At 43.0% G+C, this 24,476-nt stretch overlaps 1 long non-coding RNA gene across 1 annotated transcript; it reads right to left on the bottom strand.

Moving 5' to 3' along the window:
- Nucleotides 1-9,094: 9,094 nt before the first annotated feature.
- Nucleotides 9,095-9,695, bottom strand: LOC121639585. Its single transcript, XR_006010209.1, has 3 exons — nt 9,511-9,695; nt 9,286-9,438; nt 9,095-9,214 (listed from the first exon to the last, which is right to left on the bottom strand). It is a non-coding gene; the product is annotated as an uncharacterized LOC121639585 (long non-coding RNA).
- Between the last annotated feature and the right edge of the window lie 14,781 nt (nt 9,696-24,476).

Below are 24,476 nucleotides of genomic sequence, written 5' to 3' on the forward strand. Positions count from 1 at the left end.
TCAGAAACATCAACAGAATTAAGAGTCTAGTCTCACAGAAAGACCAAGAGAAATTCATCCATGCGTTCATCTCCAGTAGGTTTGATTACTGTAATGGTCTTTTAACAGGACTTCCTAAAAAGAGCATTAAACATCTGCAGCTCATCTAGAGTTTTAACCAGGACTAAGAGATCTGAACACATCACACCAGTTTTGAAATCTTTACACTGGCTTCCAGTCAGTCACAGGATAGATTTTAAAACCCTTCTGCTTGTTTACAAATCCCAGAATGGTTTAGGCCCAGAATACATCTGTGATATGTTCAGAGAATATAAACCTAGCAGAGCTCTTAGATCCAAAGACTCTGGTCAACTAGTCCAGACCAGAGTCCAGACTAAACATGGAGAAGCAGCATTTAGCTGTTATGCTGTAAACAAGTGGAACAAATTGCCAGTGGAGATTAAACTGTCCCCAAATGTAGACATTTTTAAATCCAGGTTAAAAACATTTCTTTTCTCATGCGCCTATGCATGAAATCTGCACGGTTACTTTTTTTTTTTTAAATTTGTCTTGCTTTTAATAATTTTAATGTAATTTATTATTTTATTGTGATTATGTGTTGATGCCTTTTACTGTTCTAAATATCTGTAATGTCTTTGTTTTATGTAAAGCACTTTGAATTGTCCTGTACATGAAATGTGCTATACAAATAAACTGCCTTGCCTTGCCTAATGCTAAGGGACGAGCCTAAAAGTTGATCCCCCTGCAATGTAGAAATGAGCCTGTTAGCCATGAGACCTTTTAAAAGACTACCATTTTTGACATGACATTGACAGGTAGGCATAGGTGTTACTGTAGCATATCCATTTTTACTCATTTTCTTTGTTTTATTGATGATCTTCAAATCTTTTCGCCTGTTAGCTATATGTGTGGTTGGCTCCTCTGGAGTCCATACATTGGGAAGCCTCTCAGACTAGTTGGATCATCCAAATGCTGCACAGTTCACCATGATTGACTGTTTTCTTGTCTGTAAAATGTTATTACCATTGCATATAACAGAAAACCACAGAGTGGTTGACTTGTTAGGTAATTATCCAGAGCCTACTGGCTTTTCTCCATTAAATTTTATTTAAACTGTTTAAATATTTATTAAAACTGTCTTGTCCCCTTTTGCTTTCCATGTTCCATGCACCAATAACTGAGTAGTAATCACCTTAATTTTATTCCTAATTAACTTATATTTCACCAATTCTCTGTGCATCTCTATTCACTCATCACTCTTTTATCTTCCCTCTTTATGCTTGTATTACTTTTTCACACATACCCGTTCACTTATTTGGTAACACTCATTGATATTAACTCATGTTACAGCTGTTCTACATTTACGTTCTGTAGCTAATTTAGCCATTAGTCATTTAAAAAAAAAAAAAAAAATCTTTATTCAGGAGCAGCAGGCAGGAACACTGACATCCATCAGTTTGCCATTTTTCCTTCCCCAACGTTTATTTTTATCATTTCATTATGCACACTGAAACTGATTTACTTTATTGTCTTATGTCATTAAAAAGTTTGTTTTTTGAAAGGTTTCACTTGTTTTCTTGTGCCTGTTGGTGCCAGTCCCACCAAAGGAGTTTTTAGTTAAACCAAGCTGTTACTCAGTGAGACGTTTCCTTTTACAGTCAAAGCAAAGCAACTTTATTTGTACAGCACAATTCAACAACATGGTGATTCAAAGGGATTTACAAAGACATTAAAAACAAGAATATTTGAAGCATAATTTAAAATAAAACACAAGACAAAAAGGGAAGAACATAAAGCATGATCAAGTTTTTGATTTGTTTAATCCAGCTTAAGAGAGACGGTGCAGATTTGGACTTTTAAATACAAACCATTGAAATGCAGCTGAGAGACAGAGTCCTGTCTGAAGGGGATCTTCAGTGTTGTATGCATTGTCTTTGACTTTAAGTCCATACTGCTGGGACATTTCATGCTACCACACAGCTGGCTTTAATAGATGAAAGTAAGACCTAACAACCTAATCATTTAACCTTACAAAAGTGAATTGTAAGGACGGTTAGCAGTAAGAAATATAGAGGTTAATGAGGACCATCATGTCTGATTTTTAATAAATCAGACATGGTCCTCATTAGCCTTTAGGAGTAAGGAATTATTAAAGTCTTCTGAATGATAACCGGATCTATAACATTAGGAATGAACTTCAGTGTGACACATGTCGGCAGGCATGCAGCCATAACGTGGGTTTTTCTACTATCTAATCGTAAAAATCTATAAAAATAACAGACCTGAAAAACATCCAGCAAGACTTTTTCCATAATATTTCCATATCTATATTATGTCAACATTCAGTCATGTTTTTCCTGCTCAAGCAAATGTAGTCAAATACAAGACCACAAACTCTCGTTTGTGGTCTCAACATTTACTTTATGCATCCATCCCAACATTCACCTGTTGTTCTCAGTACAACCTGGACCAGTCAGACAAACATCACTTTATGTAAAATGAGTCATTTATTGTTCCATTGGAAACTGATATTTCTCTCATAAGAACATTTTCATGATCCCTTTCACTCTCTGTTCACCTGTACATACACATTTCTCTACTGGAACCTCAGCTCAATTTTAAAATAACTGTCTGTTAGGAGCTTAATTTGTGCTACAGTAGAATCATCAGTGATCCTTACAATACCCATCCAGACACACAACAATAATTTTCCTTACAACAGCATAAAACTGTATGGATATTAAAACAAATAAATTAAAACACTTGTCTGTCTTCTCCACCTAACTTCCAATGATGCTGCATTCACTGTACCTCCGTAGTAGGAAGCTAAAACTCTTTTAATATTGCTTTTTGCTTTGTTTGTAATAAGGAAAAACCTTTTTATACAAAATACAGAAAACAACTTTAAATCAGCATGTTTACAAGACAATAGAAAAAACAACAATTGTTTTAGTCTGACCAAAATCAGACTTTCGGAATACATGTAATCATATAATAATGAAACTAATATTAGTAACAACATTATCAGGGCCCTAAAAACCAGACCAGCACATCCAGACTGTTACGTATGGACTCCAGGAATACACAGTAAGGTTAACAGGTTTATTCTGGAACAGACATACTGAAGATAGACATACTGTTACCAAATGCAGAGGTGAGGAATCTAGCAGGGGAGTGTGTCCAGGGTACGTGGTTAAGGTCCGACAAGGAGTGACTGAACTGGTGGAGTATATAAGGACTGGAGGGTCAATGGTGAACAGGTGTGGCAGGTTGACTTGATTATGATGAGCGGATCTGGAACTGGTGTGGAGGATCAGGGAAGTGAGGAGTGAATGGAGGAGCGGCAGAACAGGGGAGTGCTGGAGGAGTGGCAGGACAGACTGTAACACAGACAATACACCTGGAGATCAAATCTCTCCAGTTAGTAAATGCTGAACTAGACTCAAACAGGCTCCACACATGCCTTAAAGTTTCATCTTTTTTAAAAGACTTTAAATAATAATTGAATGTCAGTACATTTAAATCCCAGCAAATCTGAGAGGCACCCTACTGCAGATAAGATGGGGGACAACTGCTGGTCTTATACATTTTACAAGTTTTCATCATGTTGAATTGGTATATGTGTTATTGCTTGTGTAAGGCTGTCATATTTTAACTGTTGTTATTGCTTTGAGTTCTAAGCTTGGCATGCTATTATAATCACCCCAGATTAAAAACAAACCAGGTGTCCTCTATTAGTCCTACTTACCTTACTCCAGGACTCCATAGTCTGAGGCTTTCTGGGAGTTTGTTTCAGACATGTGAAGCATAGAAGCTGAATGCAGCTTCTCCATGTCTGGTTCTGAATCTGGGAACTGATAAGAAACTGTGTCCAGATGACCTGAGGGTTCTGGTAGGTTCATACTGGGTCAAGAGGTCACTGATGTATTTTGGTCCTAAACCATTCAGAGCTTTATAGACCAGCAGCAGAACTTTAAAGTCTGTTCTCTGACAAACAGGCAGCCATTGTAAAGACCTTAGAGCTGGACTGATGTGGTCCACTTTCTTGGTCTTAGTGAAGACTTGAGCAGCATTGTTCTGAATAAGCTGCAGGTGTCTAACTGATTTTTTAGGTAGAACTTATACTTTTCTGCATTCAAGCAAACCCAAGAAAGACTGATTGAACATACTGTTTCCTCAGTGTTGTGTAGAGGGTGTGCAGTTGTCCTTTGTGTCCAGCAGCTTATGCAGTATTTTCCTCTGGACAGTCACATCTCCCTTTGCTCCAGAACTAATTGGTTTGATCACTTTCTTTAGGTCTCAGGTTCTGGTTCTGCTACCCCAGCAGATGATGGAAAGCAGATTGCACTTTCTACAACAGACTTACAAAAGACATAAAACAATCAGACATCAAATGATTTTAGCTTCCTTAAGAAGTATGCTCAGTTCTTTCCTCTAGACTGCTCTTCTCTAGGCTACTCAGTTTGGGCCCACAAGTGACACAGCCTTGCAGGTTTTCTTGGTCTCCCTACGGCAACACACCCAGCTCAAATTAAATTAGTCCAACAGCCTAAAAGTTCTGCCCAATGACTCATTAATTTGAGTCAGCTGTTTTGGAGTAGGAAATCCACGGAGGTATCTTCCTGGAATTCATGGAGCTTCTCACAACAGAGCAGCTGAATTTTATCAAAAGCACTTGAGAAATTGAAAAACATGATCCCCAAACTGCCGCCTGATTGGTTCAGGTGAGAGTGGGCTCTGAAGCAGGTAGATGATGGCGTCTTCAACACCAAGAACGGTACGATAGGCAAACTGTAATCGGTCCTGAAAGTTGTTGACTTGCTTGGAGGTGAGTTGATAAAAGTCCTAAGGACTGATATGTTGTCATGTTGTGTTTAGCAGCAATAAAATGCCAACAATAGGAAATTTTTTATTTATTTATTTCTTTAATAGTTAACCTTAAATTTAACACATCTCAGTAAAACACAATTGGAGTGGTGTGTGTTGTAGGAGCAGCACTGGAAAGATAAAAAACCAGGAGAGGGTAAACAAACTGAGAATAAATCAATATCTTGAAAAACACTTGGCAATACAATTCCAGGATACCATGTCTCATATATATGCATATATACATACTATTCACTACTAAGTTAGGAATATTCAACTTTACGGTGAAACTGACACAAAATGTCTATAGTTCACAATACAATGATATATCATGAATGTAAGGCATTTAAGTACAATCATGAAATGGTAATTCCTTCAAAACAATTTATAGAAAGAACAGTTGACAACAGTGGTGTGTATATGCAATATAAACAGTGTCATGGGTTCGGTATCGCCTGGGTCTGATGGTGTCTGAATAGGACTGTTTACATACAAGCTGTCATTGACCCAGAATATTTTGTGGTCCATTCATGGTTCAGGCACTTCTTTTGGTTTATTTGTGGTTAATAATCTTCTTCTTTTTTTTTTAACTTGTCCTGTCCAGCATTATAGCAAGCAAAATGATAATCTGGTTGCTGTATCGTGCTGAACAAATTTTCTCTGCCAAGGGGAGGCCTATGGGTAAGGCTCCTCTTGATATTGTGATTAATTTCTTTATTTATTTACTTTAAATCACGGAATCTATGTAATCTTGCTGGACCTGACCGGAGGGGACAGAAAAAGATGGAAAATAGCAAAAAGAGCAAAAGGGAAAGAAGAAAGGAGGCAAAAAGATCACAGACAGAAGGCAACGACCCTTCAATCCACACCATCACCAGACAACAAACTGTTACACCTGTACATGAACACACCAGAAAATTTCCTACAACTTTTACAAAAGCAGAAACACACACAGAAAAAAAAACTAGCCATTAAGAGTTTTTAAATAATAACCAAATCAAAAAGACATAACAGCGACCACATACTAACTCACAGGAAAAATAAAGAAAAATAATTATCGCTTAGTATAAAAACCCACTGGACAACTCAGTGACTGTGTCAGCATGCAGAGCATGAGAAACAAGGAGTGGTCAGTGATGAAGAGTGGTGAGTGAGATCATGCAAATGTGACCACCTCTCCACGGAGGCCAGAGGCAGACCAGGGTCAGAGGCCTGGGCCCCCAGCAGCAGACCCGGAGCACCAACCCAAGCCACCCCACCGCGAAGATGATTCCAGCCCCACCCAAAGGGCGGCAGAGGAGAGCCCCAGCAAGAGCCCCCCGCGGTCCTGGGGCACAGGCCCCAGTGGGCCAAGGTCAGCAGCCGCTGGCCCCGCCAAGGACCGGCTACCCAGGGCAGCCCAAGTGAAGGGCCCAGGGCCCCAGTAGCCCAGAGGCGGCCGCCCCACCCCCCAAAGGTAGAGGGCCCGCAACATGCCTAGGAGGACCAGGCCCCCCCAGACAGCCACCCGGCGTAGGCCAGCACACACCCCGATGTTCCAGCCGCACACCCCGGGAACCAGGGTGCTATCGGCCCCCTCCCCCCACTCCCCACCTACTCCAATCTGCACCCCACACTCACACCCTCCCCCTTCCCCCACCCACAATCACTCACCACCACACAGTCATGCCACACACAACCCACCCACCATGCCCCATGGGGGACACCCCAGGCAGACAATACCCTCTCCCTCCCCACTCCTGACTGTTTAGGTAGAGTGTGTTGTGTGCAATTAAAACTGAGGGGCAGTGACCGCAATGAGCCGGGAGCCGGGCCACCTAAGTGGTCCCGCCTGACATGCACCGCATGCCATGCCCCCCAGGTGTTGTTTGTGCGTTGTGTTTCTTGTGTTTTGGTGTCTTGGTGTAATTAAAACTGAGAGGCGAGTTGCCACGGGGTGCATCCAAGGAGACCTACTGAATGGTCTCCTCCGTTCCACCCCGCATGGCTCCATGCCGCCCAACTCCCTACATGTGTGTGTGTGTGTGTGTGTGTGTGAGACAGAGAGAGCGGGAAGTAAGAGGGGTCCGGGGATGTACGTACAGAGGGAAGCAAACTTCCCTCTGGATGATGAGCCTCTAGTGGCATTGGGCACCCCCGCTCCCCAGGAGGCCCCCCCAGGGCAAGACAGGCCAGGAGAGCCCCCCACAACCGGGCCATTCAGGGACCGCAGCCAGTGAGCCGCCACCCACCCCAGAAAGTTCCCACCCTCCCACACCCCTAACGGGGAATGAGAGGATGGGGACAGCGGCAGACCCACGGCCCACCACCCCCAGGCCCGCCCAAGCCCCCCCCCCACAAGTGCACTTAACCCCGCCCCAACCACACACAGAAACACATGCACACACCTATTTCCTTGCACACTCCCACTCATCATAACTCACATATGCCCTCTCAGCCCCACCCAAAAAATATAAACACTCGCACAGCATCCAACCCTCCCACTCTCACTCCCCAGACACACCCCACTCATCCTAACACATGCATACGCACGCACACAAACATACCCCCCCATTCACAGAAACATCCAAAGTATAGACACACACACAACATACAAGCATCCCTGTCTCACACCCTAGCACCTGCCCCTATAATCCCCCGAATCCCACTCAGCCCTCCTTCAAACCCCTACACCCCCCCCCTGCCCCCGGGCCATACCCTGGGTCCCAGGGTGTCAACCAGACACCAGGACATGCACCAACCCACACCATGGCAGCACATCCGGGCAGGCCCAGACCCCAGGCACATACGGAGCCCACAACCCCGGAGGGAGGAGGACCACCCCCAGGCACCAGAGCCCAGAACCCCCGCCCAGCCTGCCCCAGAATAGCCCGGCCACCCGGCTCAGGACCGACGCCCACCAACCCAGGCACCACCAGTGGCCTCACCCCCCGCCACGAGTCGACTCCAACCGCTGGCCCCCACAGCCCCCAACGGGGCCAGACTCAGAGCCACCCCCACCGCAGAGCAGCCCGGTCCCGCATCACGGGCAACCACCCGCAACCGCCAGTCACTCTTGGCCCTTTCTCAAACCCCCATAGCAACGAGGTCACAGTCCTCCACCTACACTAAGTGATGGAACTAAGCACAGGGGACCAGAAGGAATGAGATTCAGCCGAATAGTTCTTTAAGGAGGCAGACATTGTCTCATTACTGATGTGGTCAACTAAGAGATTCCTAAACTGCTGAATACACAGATTATTTTTGTTTTTCCAGTTCACAAGGATAGTTTTCTTTGCGATGCATAATGCTGTGCGTATCATGTGTGCAGAGTTAATTGCCATATTAATGTCACCCAAGTCAGCTAGTAGACATAGTGCGGAGATTGTAGGAATATTACATTTAAACCATGTTGACATGTCCACACATACCTGAAGCCAGAACCTGTGGACAGGTGTGCAGGACCACAAGGCATGGAGGTAGTTATCTGGTGTGTTTTCATTGCAGTGTGTGCAGATGTTTGATTGTGACAGACCCATCCTGAACATCCTTTGTCCTGTATAATGAGTTCTATGCAGAATTTTGAATTGTATTAGTTGCATATTTGAATTTTTAGTCATTTTAAAGGTGTTTAAACATATTTGTGACCATTTATCTTTATAAAAGTTACTGGATAAGTCACCCTCCCATTTTGAAATTGGAAGACAGATTGAGTCTTCTAGTTTTGATAATAGTCTATATGTTTTTGATAATAGCTTTGGGGCATTGAGATTCATGAATTCTGCCATCCTAATAGGTAGCTGTAAGTTTAATTGATTAATGGTATATTTTTTACATATAATAGATTTAAGCTGGTGATATTCTAAAAATGTTTTGCTACTCATTCCATATTGTGAAGTGAGAATATTAAATGACAAGAAATTTCCATTTTCTATTATATGTTCTAACTGTTTTATTCCTTTACTTTTCCATTGAGTAAAATTGATAAGTTTTTTGTTTTGCAGGATGTCAGGGTTGTTCCAGAGGGGTGTAAACTTCCATGGAAAAAATGAGGATTTGGTTATTTTTAGAAAATCCCACCAAGCCACTAAAGAGGAACTGATATTGATGCTTTTAAAACACTTATGTGTTTTGATGGTTGAGCTGATGAATGGCAGGTCAGAGACAAACAGATCCTCACACAATATTTGCACTACATCTAACCATGATTCATCCAGACTGCTAGGTTTAAGCCATTTGTGACACGGTCGGAGACCGTAGTACCAGGAACCGGACCCAAATGCAGTAACACTCGGAGAGATGAGGTAAGATGCAAACAATATTTATTACAGTGATTGTGAGTGGCAAGGTCCAGGTCCGGTGGGTCTTTCTGTGAAGAGACTGAGGATTAGTGTGGGTCTGACAAAGAGCCTGATGATATCTGTTGTGGCTGCGGCTTACTGAATTCCAGAGAAAGGCTAGAGCTGGAGGGGGTAACCGGGAGGTGGTGAGAGTGTTCGGTTGCAGGCAGGGCGAGCAGGCAGGCAGTCGGCTTGGCAAGCAGTTGGTTAATATCCTGGGTGCTGTGGTTATCCAGGGGATCGAGATCTAGAGCTGAGGAATACAGATATTAAAGAGAGTCTTCACTGAGAACAAGACACAAGACTTGGGAAATGGCCTGGTTACCACGCAGTAAAGTGTGACAATCTGGCGAAGACTGGAGCTCCTGCTTGCCCCTAAATAGCAGGGAGTAGAGTTAGATAATGAGCCTGCTGATGTGAGACAGGTGGCAGCAATTGTGGCTCCAGACTCCGCCCTCAGTCCCCATGGTAACCTGCTCACCCTGACCTGCAAACTCAGACACACACCAAAACATGACAATTTGGAGATATACTGCAGCTTGTTAGCTAAGAAAAAGTGATTAAAGTTGGGTAGCTCCAATCCGCCTCTATCTTTAGTCTGTTGTAAAGTTTTTAGACTGATACGTGATGGCGTATTTTTCCATAAAAATTTTGATATATGTGAGTCCAGTGACTTAAACCAGCTGGAGGATGGTCTAGTGGGTATAATTGAAAACAGGTAGTTTACTTTAGATAGAACCATCATTTTAACTGTGGCAACCCTCCCCATGAGTGATATGGGTAAGCACCTCCACCGTGAGAGATCATCCTCTATTGCTTTAAGTAGCTGGACATAATTTAGCTTTGTCAGTTCTGATAACCCGGGGGAAATGTTTATGCCTAGATATTTAATGTTTCCAGACTGTATTGTAGTATTGGGTGTGTTTTGTAGGTCACAGTTGATGGGCATAATAATAGTCTTAGACCAGTTAATAGAGTAGTCAGATATTGATGAGAATGTGTTAATAAGTGTGATTGTCTGGGGAAGAGATGTTCTGGAGGAAAAGTAATACGTCATCAGCATAAAGACTTATCTTGTGTTCTATATTTTTGGCATGGATTCCTTTAATCTCTTTATTTTGTCTTATGGCAGCAGCTAGGGGTTCAATAAAAATAGCAAAGAGTGATGGAGAAAGCGGGCAGCCCTGTCTGGTGCCTCTCTGCAAACAGAAGCTTGGAGAGGTTTGATCATTGGTCTTCACACATGCATTTGCGTTGTTATATAATATTTTTATCCAATCTATGAAAGACCAAAACCCAAATTTGTTTAATGTTGCAAATAAAAATTTCCAGTTTACTGGGTCAAATGCTTTTTCTGCGTCTAAAGAAATGACTGTGGATTCCAGATTATGTAGAGTAGAATAATCTATGATGTTAATTAATCTACACATGTTAGTAGAGGAATGTCTACCTTTAATAAAGTCTGTTTGGTCAGGATGTATTATTAGAGGGGTTATTTTTTCTATTCTTCTGGCCAAAGCTTTGCTAATTATTTTGAGATCTACATTTATTAATGAAATTGGACGGTAACTGGATGGAAGTGTCGGGTCTTTACCTGGTTTTAATAGTAGAGTAATATTGGCTAGGTTCATATTTGAAGGTATTTTCTGTTTTTCCCTTATTTCTAATATCATATTGTAGAAAGTGGGTGTGATGGGTATTTTTCTATCATAAAATAAGACACAAAGAACTCAGAGTGAAGTCAGCTTCATCGCGATGGGGAGAGACTCTGGTTCAGCACTCAGAGAGTGTCTGGTGTCAACTCCGAAGTCTCAACCCCAGTGCACCCTTTTTATTGAGCAGCTATCACACTTCAGAAGAGCAAGCAAAGTTCTCGCAAACTTCAAACAGGGAAACACATTAGCATACAACACTTTATGACCCTTATCACACAGAGCTGTGACCACCACATCCTGTCCTCTGCAGGGTGGGTGAGACCGAGAACCTTCAAACAGGGAAACACATTAGCATACAACACTTTATGACCCTTATCACACAGAGCTGTGACCACCACATCCTGTCCTCTGCAGGGTGGGTGAGACCGCAAATCATTACCCATCCTTAAGGGAGAAAGTTTAAACTGTTAACTTTAAATTGTCAACTTCGCTTACTCTAACATTTCCCTCCTGTTTGACATTTAAAGTTATCAAATCCAAGCATAAACCAAACATAAATCAAAACATAAATCAAAAATATGTGAAGAAATGCAAATATAAAACAAAGTCCACTTTTCAAAGCATCAGACTGTATCACTTGTCTTCACATTTTCAATACAGGCATCATAACAGTGAACATTACAGACCTGTGTCTGTAGCATCAACTGGGAGTGGAGCATACTCCCGTGACAACATAAGTTGTTGCGCATAAGCATGTGAAATTGCTCGAGAAATCATGGATTTAAGACATGGAATCACACAAGAAATCAGAATGCAAAACAGAATCAATAGTGATAGGAATGGAGCACACACCCTTAATATCACAGTCCACCATGGTCCACTAGTAAGCCATGACCAGAAACCCCACTCAGGGGGTGGCACACGATCTGCAGCCATACTGTCCCTGAGATTCTGCAGGCCAGCCATTGCCTGCGCCACATCTCCATTAAGCAAAACATATGGCATCACAGTAGGTCATGGCTCGTGCATAAAGGTCAGGTTGGCTGGATGACTTTGGTATGACTGAGCAAACATAGCAGTCGGTCTGGTTCTTCAAGGCGGCCAACATTTTGGCATACGCATACCAGAGGTTGACGTCCTGTAGCTCCAAGGGGTTATGGTCTTTCCACAGGTGTGCATGATGGTGCACATACCTCTTGATCATTGTTTCCGGTAGCGGTGCAGGGTAGAACCATCTGTAGATTGTTGGCCACAGCAAGAATATTGCAAAGGACAAGGTGGTGAGACATGCTACAGTCACAGCGCACGCGTAGGTCCAGCAGCAGTGACGCCTTGGTCTACGTCTCTGCTCCAGATCCTCCATTTGTGCTGGTTTCTGAGTTAAAGGTGCTGCTTAAGGTGAAATGGGATCCGTTGGTTTCTTCACTGGCGTTGATACGAATTATCACTAAAAGATAATCCCTATTTGTAGCCAGAGGCTGTGGGTTTTAATCACAGCCCTCCTTCCCCCACTCACAGCAGCCTTACTTTGCACTCAGAAGTTTGCAGTGACTGAGATGTATCCAGCTGGGTCTTTCTGCTATCTTGACTGCCGTAGGCGTTGTCAGCAGCACTTGGTAGGGCCCCTCCCACCGTGGGCTGGACCAGGTTTTGCGCTTGATGACTTTAATGAAGACCCAGTCTCCTGGTTTCACCAGCTCAGGAAGGTCCTGTAAGGGAATACAATCGGAGGGCAGTAAACTTGCACTGATTACATCTCTTTGCTGCAGAACTTTCCTCATGTAATCTGCTAAAGTGTTTTCATCATTAGCATGCTGTAAGTCTTTAGAAAACACTGGTAGTCTGTAAGGTCTGCCATGAATGATCTCAAAAGGAGTTAATCCTTTGTCAGAAGGGGTTATTCTCATGTATAGCTTTACTAAATCCAAACATTCTGGCCAAGGCCTTTTAGTTTCTTCCATACACTTTTTCAGTCTGGATTTAACTGTCCCGTTTGTCCGTTCTATTAATCCGGCACTTTGAGGATGGTATGCACAGTGATTTTTCAAAGTCATTTTGAGGTGTTCTGCCATGTCTGAGATTAGTTTGTTCACAAAGTGTGGTCCATTGTCACTATAGATTATTTCTGGAATACCATGGTTAGGTATAATGTGTTTACAAATTGCTTTTGCCACAGTCAGTGCATCAGCATGTTTAGCTGGGACTATTTCAACCCATTTAGAATAAGCATCAATCATTACCAGACAGTATTTATGTGGTCCGCTCTGGTTTAGTTCAATAAAGTCCATGTGGAGTGTCTGAAAAGGATATTTTGGTTCAGGGAACCTGCTCCTCTGTGGTCTCATGTTGCCTTGTGGGTTATGTTTAATACAGATCATGCAGGATTTACAAAAGCTTTTTAAGTAAGATTTTAATCCAAAGGCTGTGAACTGCTTCTCTATAATGTCACTCATCCCCCCTGTTGACACATGACATACACCATGTGTCACCAATGCTGCTGCTTTAAATAAAGATTTTGGGAGAACAGGTTTACCATTAAGTTCATAAAGTCCTGTTATCTGACTTGTAGCTGCTCCTTTAGTAAGCCAGAGTTGTTTCTCTGTCTTAGACGCTGCTTCCTGCATGTCGCCCAACACCGTGTGGTCAATAAAGACCCCTTGCTGCTGCTCAGCAGAGTAGAGATCATTGACCCCAAATTGCCCTGCTGCTGCTTGCTTCGCGGTTGCATCTGCAAACCTGTTTCCTGTTGATACGTCATCTTGTCCAACAGGGCTGTTTAAAGCTGTTGCTGATACGGACCTTTTTCGTCAGTATCATATCAAAAAACAAAAACCCACGGCGAGTCCTCCTTTTATTTCTACGGCCCCAGTATGTGGAACAGTCTGCCTGAGGACGTGAGGGGAGCACCTAGTGTGGATATTTTTAAAAAAAGACTCAAGACCCACCTTTTTAGTTTAGCATTTTAATCATTACTTTTATTATTACTATTGTATTTATTCATTTCTTTATTCTTAACACACAGGCTGAATTCAGCTTCTATTTATATTATTAATTCTCTTATTTCACTGGTTCTCTTATTTTATGGGTCTTAGCAATATTACTATTACTTTTATACCCAGGTTGGTTTTTAGATTGTTTTAGATTTGGTTTTACAGTGTTTTATCTCAGTGTTTCCCCACACCACTAGACCCCAGAATTTACGACAGCGTTTCCTTGGTCCGGCTTGCTGCTATTGGGTTGGGGTTCTGGGGGATTTTACAATCTGTAAAGCACCTTGAGTTGCTATTTTTATGTATGAAAGGTGCTATATAAATAAAGTTTGATTTGATTTGATTTGATAGAGAATGCCTCTGTGTATTTTAAATTCTTTCTCAAACCGTATGCGGAAATCATCCACTTCTTCATTTGGCTTCTGTTTTACAGCTGCAAGGTGGCTGTAATTAGCCATTTTCTTAAAGGCAACACGCACACGGTCAAAAAGTGCATCTAGCTGAGTTTTATAGGCTCCAGTTATGTCACCATCTGCTGGGTAGGGGCTAACTGCTCCTACCGCATCTCTGCCTGTATAATCTCCTCTCACTCTGCCCCAGTCTTTCCCCAAAGAGGACATCATAGCTTCTCCTGCCTCGTGAGCATTCAGTCTGTAGGAATGTATAATGTCAGTTATGTCCTGGACCCAGTCATCAGGATTCTCACGAGGAGGAGTCACACCTGCTACTGCTTTGGCAGCTTCTTCAAGAGTCCATGGTCTGAACACATACATGTGTCTGTCAGCTGTCTCAGGATTAGGATTAGCAACCTGAATCATGGGGAAAGTCTCTGTGTATCTGGCTGGTGGGCGCACACTATCTGACGGTCTTAAGTCATATGCAGGTGGCAGCACCGGATATAACGGGGCTGCCGGGCCTGGTTTAAGTGAATCTGTTACTGGTGGAGCAGTAAGAGATGCAAGCGGGGACGAGGTCGGGGTCAGAGTAGGTGGTAGTCTGCCTCTTCTGGGAGTACCCTGGGTGGCCGAAGCAGCTCCACCCGAGGGGCCTGGTGCGGGCTGAACAGGTTGGTCCCGTCTCCTTGGGTAGACGGGACCGGTCTCGTTATCACCAGGTCTTACAAAAGCTGCCATAGCAGCCTCTTTGCCCTTCTTTCTTTCTTTAGACTTTCTAATATTATCCCTGCGAATCTTAGACTCCTCTAACCACCTGTGCGCACACTCCAGCTCCTTCTTTTTCTTATCTGCCTTCTTACCAGTCTTACCACTTACACTTGCTTCCAGCTTATCTACTACTGTCTGCCACTCATCTACCTTCAACTTCCCTGTCACCCCATATTTGGGGACCCATTTTTCCAGAAACTTGACGTTATCCGGATTCCTCTGATTCATGTACTTCACATCTCCTTCTAAGGCGACTGAAGATTTACTGTTTCCCATATTGGGTCTGCGTTGTGTTATGAAATTATGACCTTAATCTCGAGAGGTAAATTGACCGACTTCACCAGACCACTGGCTTGTGTTATCACCGTCAGGTTTCCACCAGTGCGATGCTTCAGTCAAATCTACTTCGAGCACTCACTCTCACAGTCACTCACTCACACACACTTCTGCCTAGGCTCTGTCCCTGTGACTTCTTTCAGACGCTTTACCTTTAACACTGCTCCCAAGGGTTCTCTGGCGTGCGTTTTTACACTGCTCCCAGAAAATTTCTGGCGTGTTCTATAGTGCTGCTCCCAGACTTAGTCTGGCGCACTAAGTGACTGCTCCCAAGAAAAAAAACTTGGCGTCTATAGCACTGCTCCCAGGAACCACTTGGCGTGTTTTACCAACACTGCCCCAGATTTAATCTGGCATGTTATAACAAAGACTGCTCCCAGGTTTAACCTGGCGTCTATTATTTCTTTCCCTAGCGTCACTCTCTTGCTTATACTCACTCCGAGTTCGGTGTCCTCCTCAGTCACGGATCCCGTCAATCCACCGCTGGCAGGATGAGCATGAAGTAAATCACCGGCCTGTTGGACAATTCAGTCGTCAGGTCTTTCCTCTCAGCCGTCCTGATGATGGCTGCCCGCGCCGGTTTCGGTGTTCAGGCCTCCTCCTGTCAACGAATGGGTATGTTGGGATCCGGGTCACGGCACCAAAAATGATGGGTATTTTTCTATCATAAAATAAGACACAAAGAACTCAGAGTGAAGTCAGCTTCATCGCGATGGGGAGAGACTCTGGTTCAGCACTCAGAGAGTGTCTGGTGTCAACTCCGAAGTCTCAACCCCAGTGCACCCTTTTTATTGAGCAGCTATCACACTTCAGAAGAGCAAGCAAAGTTCTCGCAAACTTCAAACAGGGAAACACATTAGCATACAACACTTTATGACCCTTATCACACAGAGCTGTGACCACCACATCCTGTCCTCTGCAGGGTGGGTGAGACCGAGAACCTTCAAACAGGGAAACACATTAGCATACAACACTTTATGACCCTTATCACACAGAGCTGTGACCACCACATCCTGTCCTCTGCAGGGTGGGTGAGACCGCAAATCATTACCCATCCTTAAGGGAGAAAGTTTAAACTGTTAACTTTAAATTGTCAACTTCGCTTACTCTAACAGGGTGCCAGCATTGTCCAGAATTCTTTGTAGAATTCTGCTGGATAACCATCAGGACCTGGAGCTTTATTGTTGGGCATATGCTGGAGAGCTTCGTGGAGTTCGCCGACTGAAAGGGGGGAATCCAAGACCATTTTATTTTCATGTTTTAATTTTGAAAGATTGATGTTACTAAGAAATTTATCAATATTGTTATCTGTTGTAGTTAGTTGTGATGTATATAATGTTTTATAGAATTCTTTGAAAGTGTTATTTATCTTGTCAGGGTCGTGGCTGATGTTTCCTTCTGGATCTCTGACAGGGAGATGGTTGATTTCTCCTTGTTTGTTTTTAACTGATTAGCCAGGAACCTTCCAGATTTGTTGCCATGCTCAAAATTCTCCAAGCGAAGTCTTTGCACCAAGAATTGCGTCTTTTTATCTATTATTTCATTAAGTTCAAGTTTAGCTTTCCTTATAGCATTTAGTGTGTGTTCTTCTGGGGAGACATGGTAAGCGTCCTCTAAGGATTTAATTCTGAGTTCTAACTCTGACATTCTCAAAGTTTCCTTCTTTTTCTTATGAGAAGAAAAGGAAATTATTTCCCCTCTCATTACTGCTTTTCCTCCTTCCCAAAGAACACTTGCTGAAGTTTCTGGCAAGTCGTTATTTTCTAGATATAAGGACCATTCTCTTTTAAAGTAGCTGATAAACTCAGGATCTTTGAGTAATGACGTATTAAATCTCCAGTTTCTAGTTGCTGATTTATTGCTCTTACTTCTCAGAGTGAATGATACTGGTGCGTGATCACTAATGCTAATAGGATGGATTCTGATTTCTGACATGTCATTCATCAGCGAGCTGCTAGTTAAGAAATAATCTAATCTAGAATAGGAATGGTGAACTGAAGAGAAGAAGGTGTATTCTCTTAGTGTGGGATGGTGAGAGTGCCAAGCATCACAGAGACCAAAATCCTTCATGTACTGTTTTACAGTTTCTGAGGATTTCCAGACTCGATGAGCTCCTGTGGTACTTTGTTTGTCCAGTATAATGTTAAAATCACCTCCTATAATTAATGTGTTATCTGAGTGACCATAGAGTGAGGCGAAGAGGGAGTGAAAGAAGGAGGGATCATCTACATTTGGACCATATATATTTGCGATACATAACTTAACATTTTTAACAGATAATGTAACTATTATAAATCTGCCTTCTGGATCTATGATTGTATTATCTATGTCAAAATATATCCTTCTATTAATGCGAGTTGCTACTCCTCTCTGCCTAGAATTATAACAAGCTGAATACACGTGTGGAAACTGGGTTGTTGAGAGAAGATCTATTGTTGAGTTTGATAAATGAGTCTCTTGGAGTAATATTATATCTGCTTTCATTTCTTGCAAACGATTAAAAATTTTTAACCTCTTTTCCCTTGTGCCAGCTTCACACACATTCCAAGTGACAAATGTGAGTTCGTTCTTGAACCAACCACAGAAATGAGGGCTATATGCATATTATATCCCAAACTGGACAGGCTGGGGCTGAACACCTCGCTGTGCAACTGGCTGTTGGACTTCCTGACCGGGCGACCACAGGCAGTACGGGTCGGCAGCAACACATCCAGGACCATCATTCTGAACACAGGGGCCCCTCAAGGATGTGTGCTGAGCCCCCTCCTCTTCACCCTGCTGACCCACGACTGCACCCCACTGCACAGCTCAAACCTCTTCATCAAGTTTGCGGACGACACAACTGTTGTGGGTCTCATCAGTAACGGGGATGAGACAAACTACCGGAGTGAGGTGAACCGCTTGGCCTTGTGGTGCACACACAACAATCTCTCTCTGAACGTTGAGAAGACCAAAGAGATTGTTGTGGACTTCAGGAGAGTACACCCCCAACATGCTCCTCTGACCATCAACGGTGCTGCTGTGGAGAGGGTGAGCAGCACTAAATTCTTGGGTGTACACATCTCAGAGGACCTCTCCTGGACCAACAACACAACAGCACTGACCAAGAAAGCCCATCAACGCCTCTACTTCCTCCGCAAGCTGAGAAGAGCTAGAGCCCCGGCCCCCATCATGCAGACCTTCTACAGAGGTACTTTGGAGAGCATCCTGTCCAGCTCTATCACTGTGTGGTACGGCTCCTGCACCTCGTCCTGCCGCAAGACCCTCCAGCGCATTGTGAGAACAGCTGAGAAGATCATCGGTGCCCCTCTCCCCTCCCTCTACGACATCTACTGCACCCGCCTCACCCGCAAAGCTCTCGGCATCGCTGGTGACCCCACCCACCCGTCACACAGCCTCTTCAGTCTGCTGCCTTCAGGGAGGAGACTGCGGAGTCTCAGCGCCAGGACCAGCAGACTGAAGGACAGCTTCTTCCACCAGGCTGTCAGGATGTTGAACTCTCTCCCTGCCCTGCCCACAAAACCTCCAGACTCTGAACTGTTCATGGACACTTAACTCCCAGTATATAAGCTAAACCCCAGTATATAAGCTAAACCTGCACAACTGCCATGCCATTTGCACTACAGTATTCATTTTGCACTATCTGGTTTTCTTTACCCAATATGTTGCTGCTACTTGTGCCTTTTTCATTATTTATATTTTCTTGCTTTTATTCCTTTTATATAGCATAATGTAGTTTCTTATATATTGTATAGCAAAGCAGAGACATTTTCTTTTACTTAAAAGATGTATGTTAAATGTTTATTGTCTGCACCTTGGGTCTGTGTGAAAAGCAATTTCGATCCTCTGTATGTCTTCTACATACTGCAGAATTGACAAATAAAGTGACTTTGACTTTGACTTGACTTGACTATTACTGAAGCGTGTGTGGTTGCATCACACTGCTTCTCCACGTGCATGTGTATCTGCCAGCTGGTTGTGAGAGGGGTGTATGTGCGCTTGTGCTGTTCTGTGTGTGTTCCTGTGAATCATGAAAAGTGCTGATGTGTATATAATATAATGACAAGTGTTACCGTTAACCGTTAATGGGTCGGAGAAAAGAAGTGTAAAGAGTGAAAAGAGCGACAGTGCCAAAGGAAAAAAGTAATTTAAAAAAACACATCTGTGCTGAGAACAGTGTAGTGGAGACGGGCAGTGGATTTACTGTTAACTAAATTATCTTTTATGGCAGTTTTATGGATATAACATGATCTAGTGAGAAAACAGGAAAATTAAAGCACATACCAAGTCAGTAGAGCCACGGAGTGATGTCCGGGTCGCGGTACAGCTGTCCATTAATAAATAATTTATCCACCGCGATGACAGCGCGAGCGCCTTCAGCGATAAATTTCCACCTGATGGGAAACAGGACTCTCCGTCGGTCCAGAATCTCTCTCGGATATTGGTCGTTTACTCCTAAGTTCATTCCCTTCAGTTCGCGGCCCTGGTTCTTCACCTGCTCCTTCTGTTTGAAGCTGACGAACTTCGCTACAATAGGTCTTGGTCTGCTGGACCCAGGTTTCCTCCCGCCGAGCCGATGGACTCTGTGAAAGGAGATGTTTTTCACCGTTTCCTCCGGGAGCTTCAGGTGGGTTTTGATGAAGTTTTTCACCGTGGTCTCTGGGTCCTCCTCCGTCTGCTCTGGAATCCCTGCAAAGACCAGGTTCTCTCTCATGCTCCGTGCTTGCAGATCGATCACCGTTTCCTTCATCTTCTTATTTTCTTCCGAGAGACGGGTCAAGCCCTCGGTGAGGGATTTTACCGACTCTCTGAGACCAGTATTTTCTACAGCCAGAGTTTCCACCTGCTTCTGGCTGAATTCTAGTGATTCACGTAGCGCCTGGAACTCCTTGTGGAGAATTTCTACCAGGCTCAAACGCGCATCAAAACTACTGAGTTTCTTATCTATAGAGATCAGAACATCTGTTGAGTCGTTCCCCGGTGGTGAAATAGCTCCAGGTGAATCCTCATTTCGCTGTCTCTTGGACTTGGATGAGGTGGAGGGGGTGGACGTGTTGTTTGGTTTCCCCATGACGATTCTGTCGTAACAACGATCTATAAAATCTGTCAGGTTGGCCAAATCCTCCCCGCTGTGCTCCAGAGTGTACCTTATAAAGACACTGTTTTCCTACTTTAAAGAATATTTTGATTAGACTGCCACAAAATACAATTGAATGAAAGTATAAATGTGTGGGCGCGCCTAGTTTGAATCTGCCGTCTCCCCGGAACAACGTCACCTACAGCATTAGCGTCACTTACCTGCCACCAACAGTGTTGATCTGTTTTCATTGCATGTTTGTCCACTAATCGATCTCTCGTGGCTCTGGAGTGACGGATCAAAATCAGACTAGAAATTTAAGTTCTTTACCTCTGAAGTAGGTGGGCTGTTGTGCAACAATGACACACGAGCTTTGTGAAAATGCAAGTGAAGTCATGAGAAAATACAGTAAAAAAAAGTCAAATATTTATATTTTGCTTTCAAGTAACCAGAATTTCTTGTAAACTTTTAAAATGGTTTGCAGCAACAGTTTTCCAGCTTGTCTCCAAGGTTTTCTTTAGAGATCATTGTATTTTTATCCATCATTTTCAGGAAAGTGTGCTTTGTTTAAGCCACATAACACCAAAATGTGAATCATTCAATCATAAAAAAAGAAATGCCAAATGTAACACGGTCTGACATACAGAAAATAGTGTTTTTGTACCAATAAGGTAATTCCCAAAGAGCTAAAAACTTATAAGTAAGTTATAAATAAGTTATATATACTTATAGATAAGTGGAGGGCAAAAGAACAAATATCTACAGCAGATGATCTGGATCTGAAAGTGATGTTCTTAAAGGCAAAATAAGTAGTATTGACACCTAGTGTTTGAAATAAGAACTGCAGTCGAAAGAGAAAAACACGGAGAGCGGCCACCAGTTTACTCCACTAATACATCCATACAGTCACACAAATTCATTTAACGAGTGCCGACAAATAAATTAGACTCTTTGTAAATCAAGATGAACTTTTCGGTTAATTTAAGCAAAATTCCGGTTCTTACCTGTCGAGGAGAAACTTTGCCAGTTCAGACTTCTCCATCTTCCAAAAGATTCTCCAATACTGATCCTTGTTTTATTCCGTTTTTGGTCGTTTGCTTTTTTAGCAGGATGCAGAGACTTTTTAGATTTTTCTGAAACTATTTCTGGTCCGCTTCTTTTCCTAGCTTCCATACACGCTGCTGTTCTAATACCAAACGCTGCCTTGTTGTTGTTTGGCAACCGTGGAGAGTCGCATATGATTGGTTAAGGAACCAGGAAGTTGGAAAGTCTTTTGTTTGTATCTGTATCTGCAGTAAAGTACACCTCATCTTATGTGGTGTGAGCCATGACTTCAGCCTGGAGCTTTGCCAAAGGATCTTGCAGGTTTCTGTCCAGTAAAACATGAAGGAGAACCTGACAAAAACATAGCATATAAACCATGATGAAGTTAAATGCTTTCCACGTAGTAAATCAAAAATACCTTCTGTTGTTATACTACATCCTCAGAAAGAAATAGTAAATTTTTAAAAATATCACATTTTTTTTGTTTAAAAAAAGTAAAAGTGAGTAAAAGATACTTTCAACAGTTTAATGAACCCAAACCAACTGCAGAACAGCTGACAGACCACCCAGATGAACAAGAGAACAATAGAGGAGGTGAAGCGGCAGCATATGTGGCTCCACAGCAGAGACATCCATCACTTCCCTCTGCTGGTATTAGTCATGCTTGCCTTGTACTTCAACGAGGTGATTGTGGTACAGTAACATATGTCAGAGTCACATCATCTTCTTTGGAAAAAAAAAATACACTCTACCTGGCACCCAGGGGTGGGAATCATGTTCTCGCCTGTGTTGCTCTATAAAACATCTCCATCTAGTGGAAGCATGAAGGAACTGCAGCAGAGTTTCTGTTCAGTAGAAATGAAGAGATGATTTGGAATCTGACCTGACACTGGTGATATGTGTTCAGAGCACATGTTCATATATAATTAATACATGATTAGATAAAAATGGGAATTTTTTTGTGTTCTCATTTTTATTTCTTCTATATTCTTTTATTTCTAAGATTAACTATCATATTTACCTGCTTTTTATTTCCTTAGCAACTGAGACAAAAGCTGCATGTCCACGAGGAAAATAATATTCAAATATTATCTATTTACATTTGTTACTTCTTTTCGTGTGTGTGTGTGTGTGTCTGTGTACATGTGTATGTGCTTGCAGTGTGTTTGGCCACATCAGCTACAGGTCAGACTGGGAACTTGTCAAAGTGGACTTCAGGCAATCTTTCCCCCGTCAGTGCACAGAGTCTGACTATGAGTCCTGGCAGCTCACAGACCTGCAGGTACTTCACACACACACACACACGCACACATGCATGCACGCACGCACACACACACACCCACACACACACACACACACATCAAATCAAATCAAATCAAATCAAATCAAACTTTATTTATAAAGCCCTTTTCATAACAAAGGAAATACAAAGTGCTTTACAAGATTAAGAAATTTAAGCACAATTCAATTCATGCATATTTACACATTAAAACTGAGCTACCTAAAAAAATTAAAAACACTCATTATGATCTTTCACACAGTGTGATGTGTTCCCGCCCTCACACACACCTACACATACACACATATACACACAAACATTAAAATGGCAGATGTGTCAATGGCAGAAGTCACATGGCGATCAGGTGACCGTGTCTGTGTCACTAAGAATAATCAAAACGTTTTTGAAACAAAGCAACACTTATCCAAAGCAAACGTCCTCCCAAAGCAACGATGCTCTAAAACAAAGATCCTCCAAAGCATAGCAGCGGTGGTCCTCTGCTGGAAGTGATCCGGTGTTACACGGCTAAAGCCCAGTCAGGCGATCTGGGACCACACGGCATGTCGTGGAGCAGTCAATAACCAGCACTCATCTTCTGCAGCAGGTTGTCGGGTGGTGTGTGTCACACTACCGTGGGTTGCACTCAATCCGGTACCGCACGGCCTGACACGGACTGATCAGCAGCAGATTACAACAACATGCCGCAGCGATCAGCAGTTTATCAGTAATCCACGGGCTTAATGAGGAGTGTACAGCCTGCAGCAGTACCCACACAAGTCTCCTCCACCATCCAGGAGGGGGTGTCATGAATGCCAGGAAGTGATGTAATCCCAGCCACCAGCAAACAAGAGAGCCAGCGTCCCTGCTTACCTTTTATATGGTGCTCCACTCCAGTAATTGGTTGGCAGACGCAGTGCTGGAAGCAAAGACGTGTCCTGCTTCTTTAGCAAAGTTACATTTGAGCAAACATCAATTCAACACCTCATGTTAAGCACAGTGGTGGAGGGCTGATGATTTAGGCTTGTTTTGCAGCCTGGATATCGTGTAGTCATGGAGTCAACTGTGAACTCTCCTGTATACCAAAGTATTCTAGAGTAAACTTTCCATCTGTCTGATGATAAAAACTTGGCTTAAAGTGGGTCAAACAACAGAACAATGATCCCAGACACAGCAGCAAATCAAAGACCTGATAACAACCATATTGTTTTTATTATGTCCTGACAAGTAAATCTTAGAACTGAAAGAGGGTGTGCTTTTATTAAACATGTTATAAGACAGATTTCATTATCAAGTATAAGTGTTCATGGTCAAGTGTTTTAAAAGTGTGCTTGTGTGAACCTCAGGGAGAGAAGTGCATTATGAGCCAGGAGCGGACTTTCAGGAAGAGGAAAGACACAGCATTCTGTATAAAAGGGAAAAGTTACACTTCAGCTCTCACCAGCAAGCCCTGCACGTGCACAGAGAAAGATTTCAACTGGTAAGCTGCAGATTTATAGAAAACACCACAATACACTATCAACCTGAAATCAAATCCTGTAAAGCTTTAAATCATTAAAAACATACAGCTGCTCTAAAAACTACACGTTTGTTATGTGTGTCTAGTGACTATGGCTTTGAGAGGTCCCATGTGGAGAGCGATCGCTGCTTTGCAGATTTCTGGTATGATCCAGATTCGCCACCTGAGGATTGCCATCTTGGACAGAACTATAAGTCCAGTACTGGGTATGTTCATGTCCACAATGATGTT

The sequence above is a fragment of the Melanotaenia boesemani genome, chromosome 5, assembly GCF_017639745.1.
Source record: "Melanotaenia boesemani isolate fMelBoe1 chromosome 5, fMelBoe1.pri, whole genome shotgun sequence".
NCBI classification, from domain to species: domain Eukaryota; kingdom Metazoa; phylum Chordata; class Actinopteri; order Atheriniformes; family Melanotaeniidae; genus Melanotaenia; species Melanotaenia boesemani.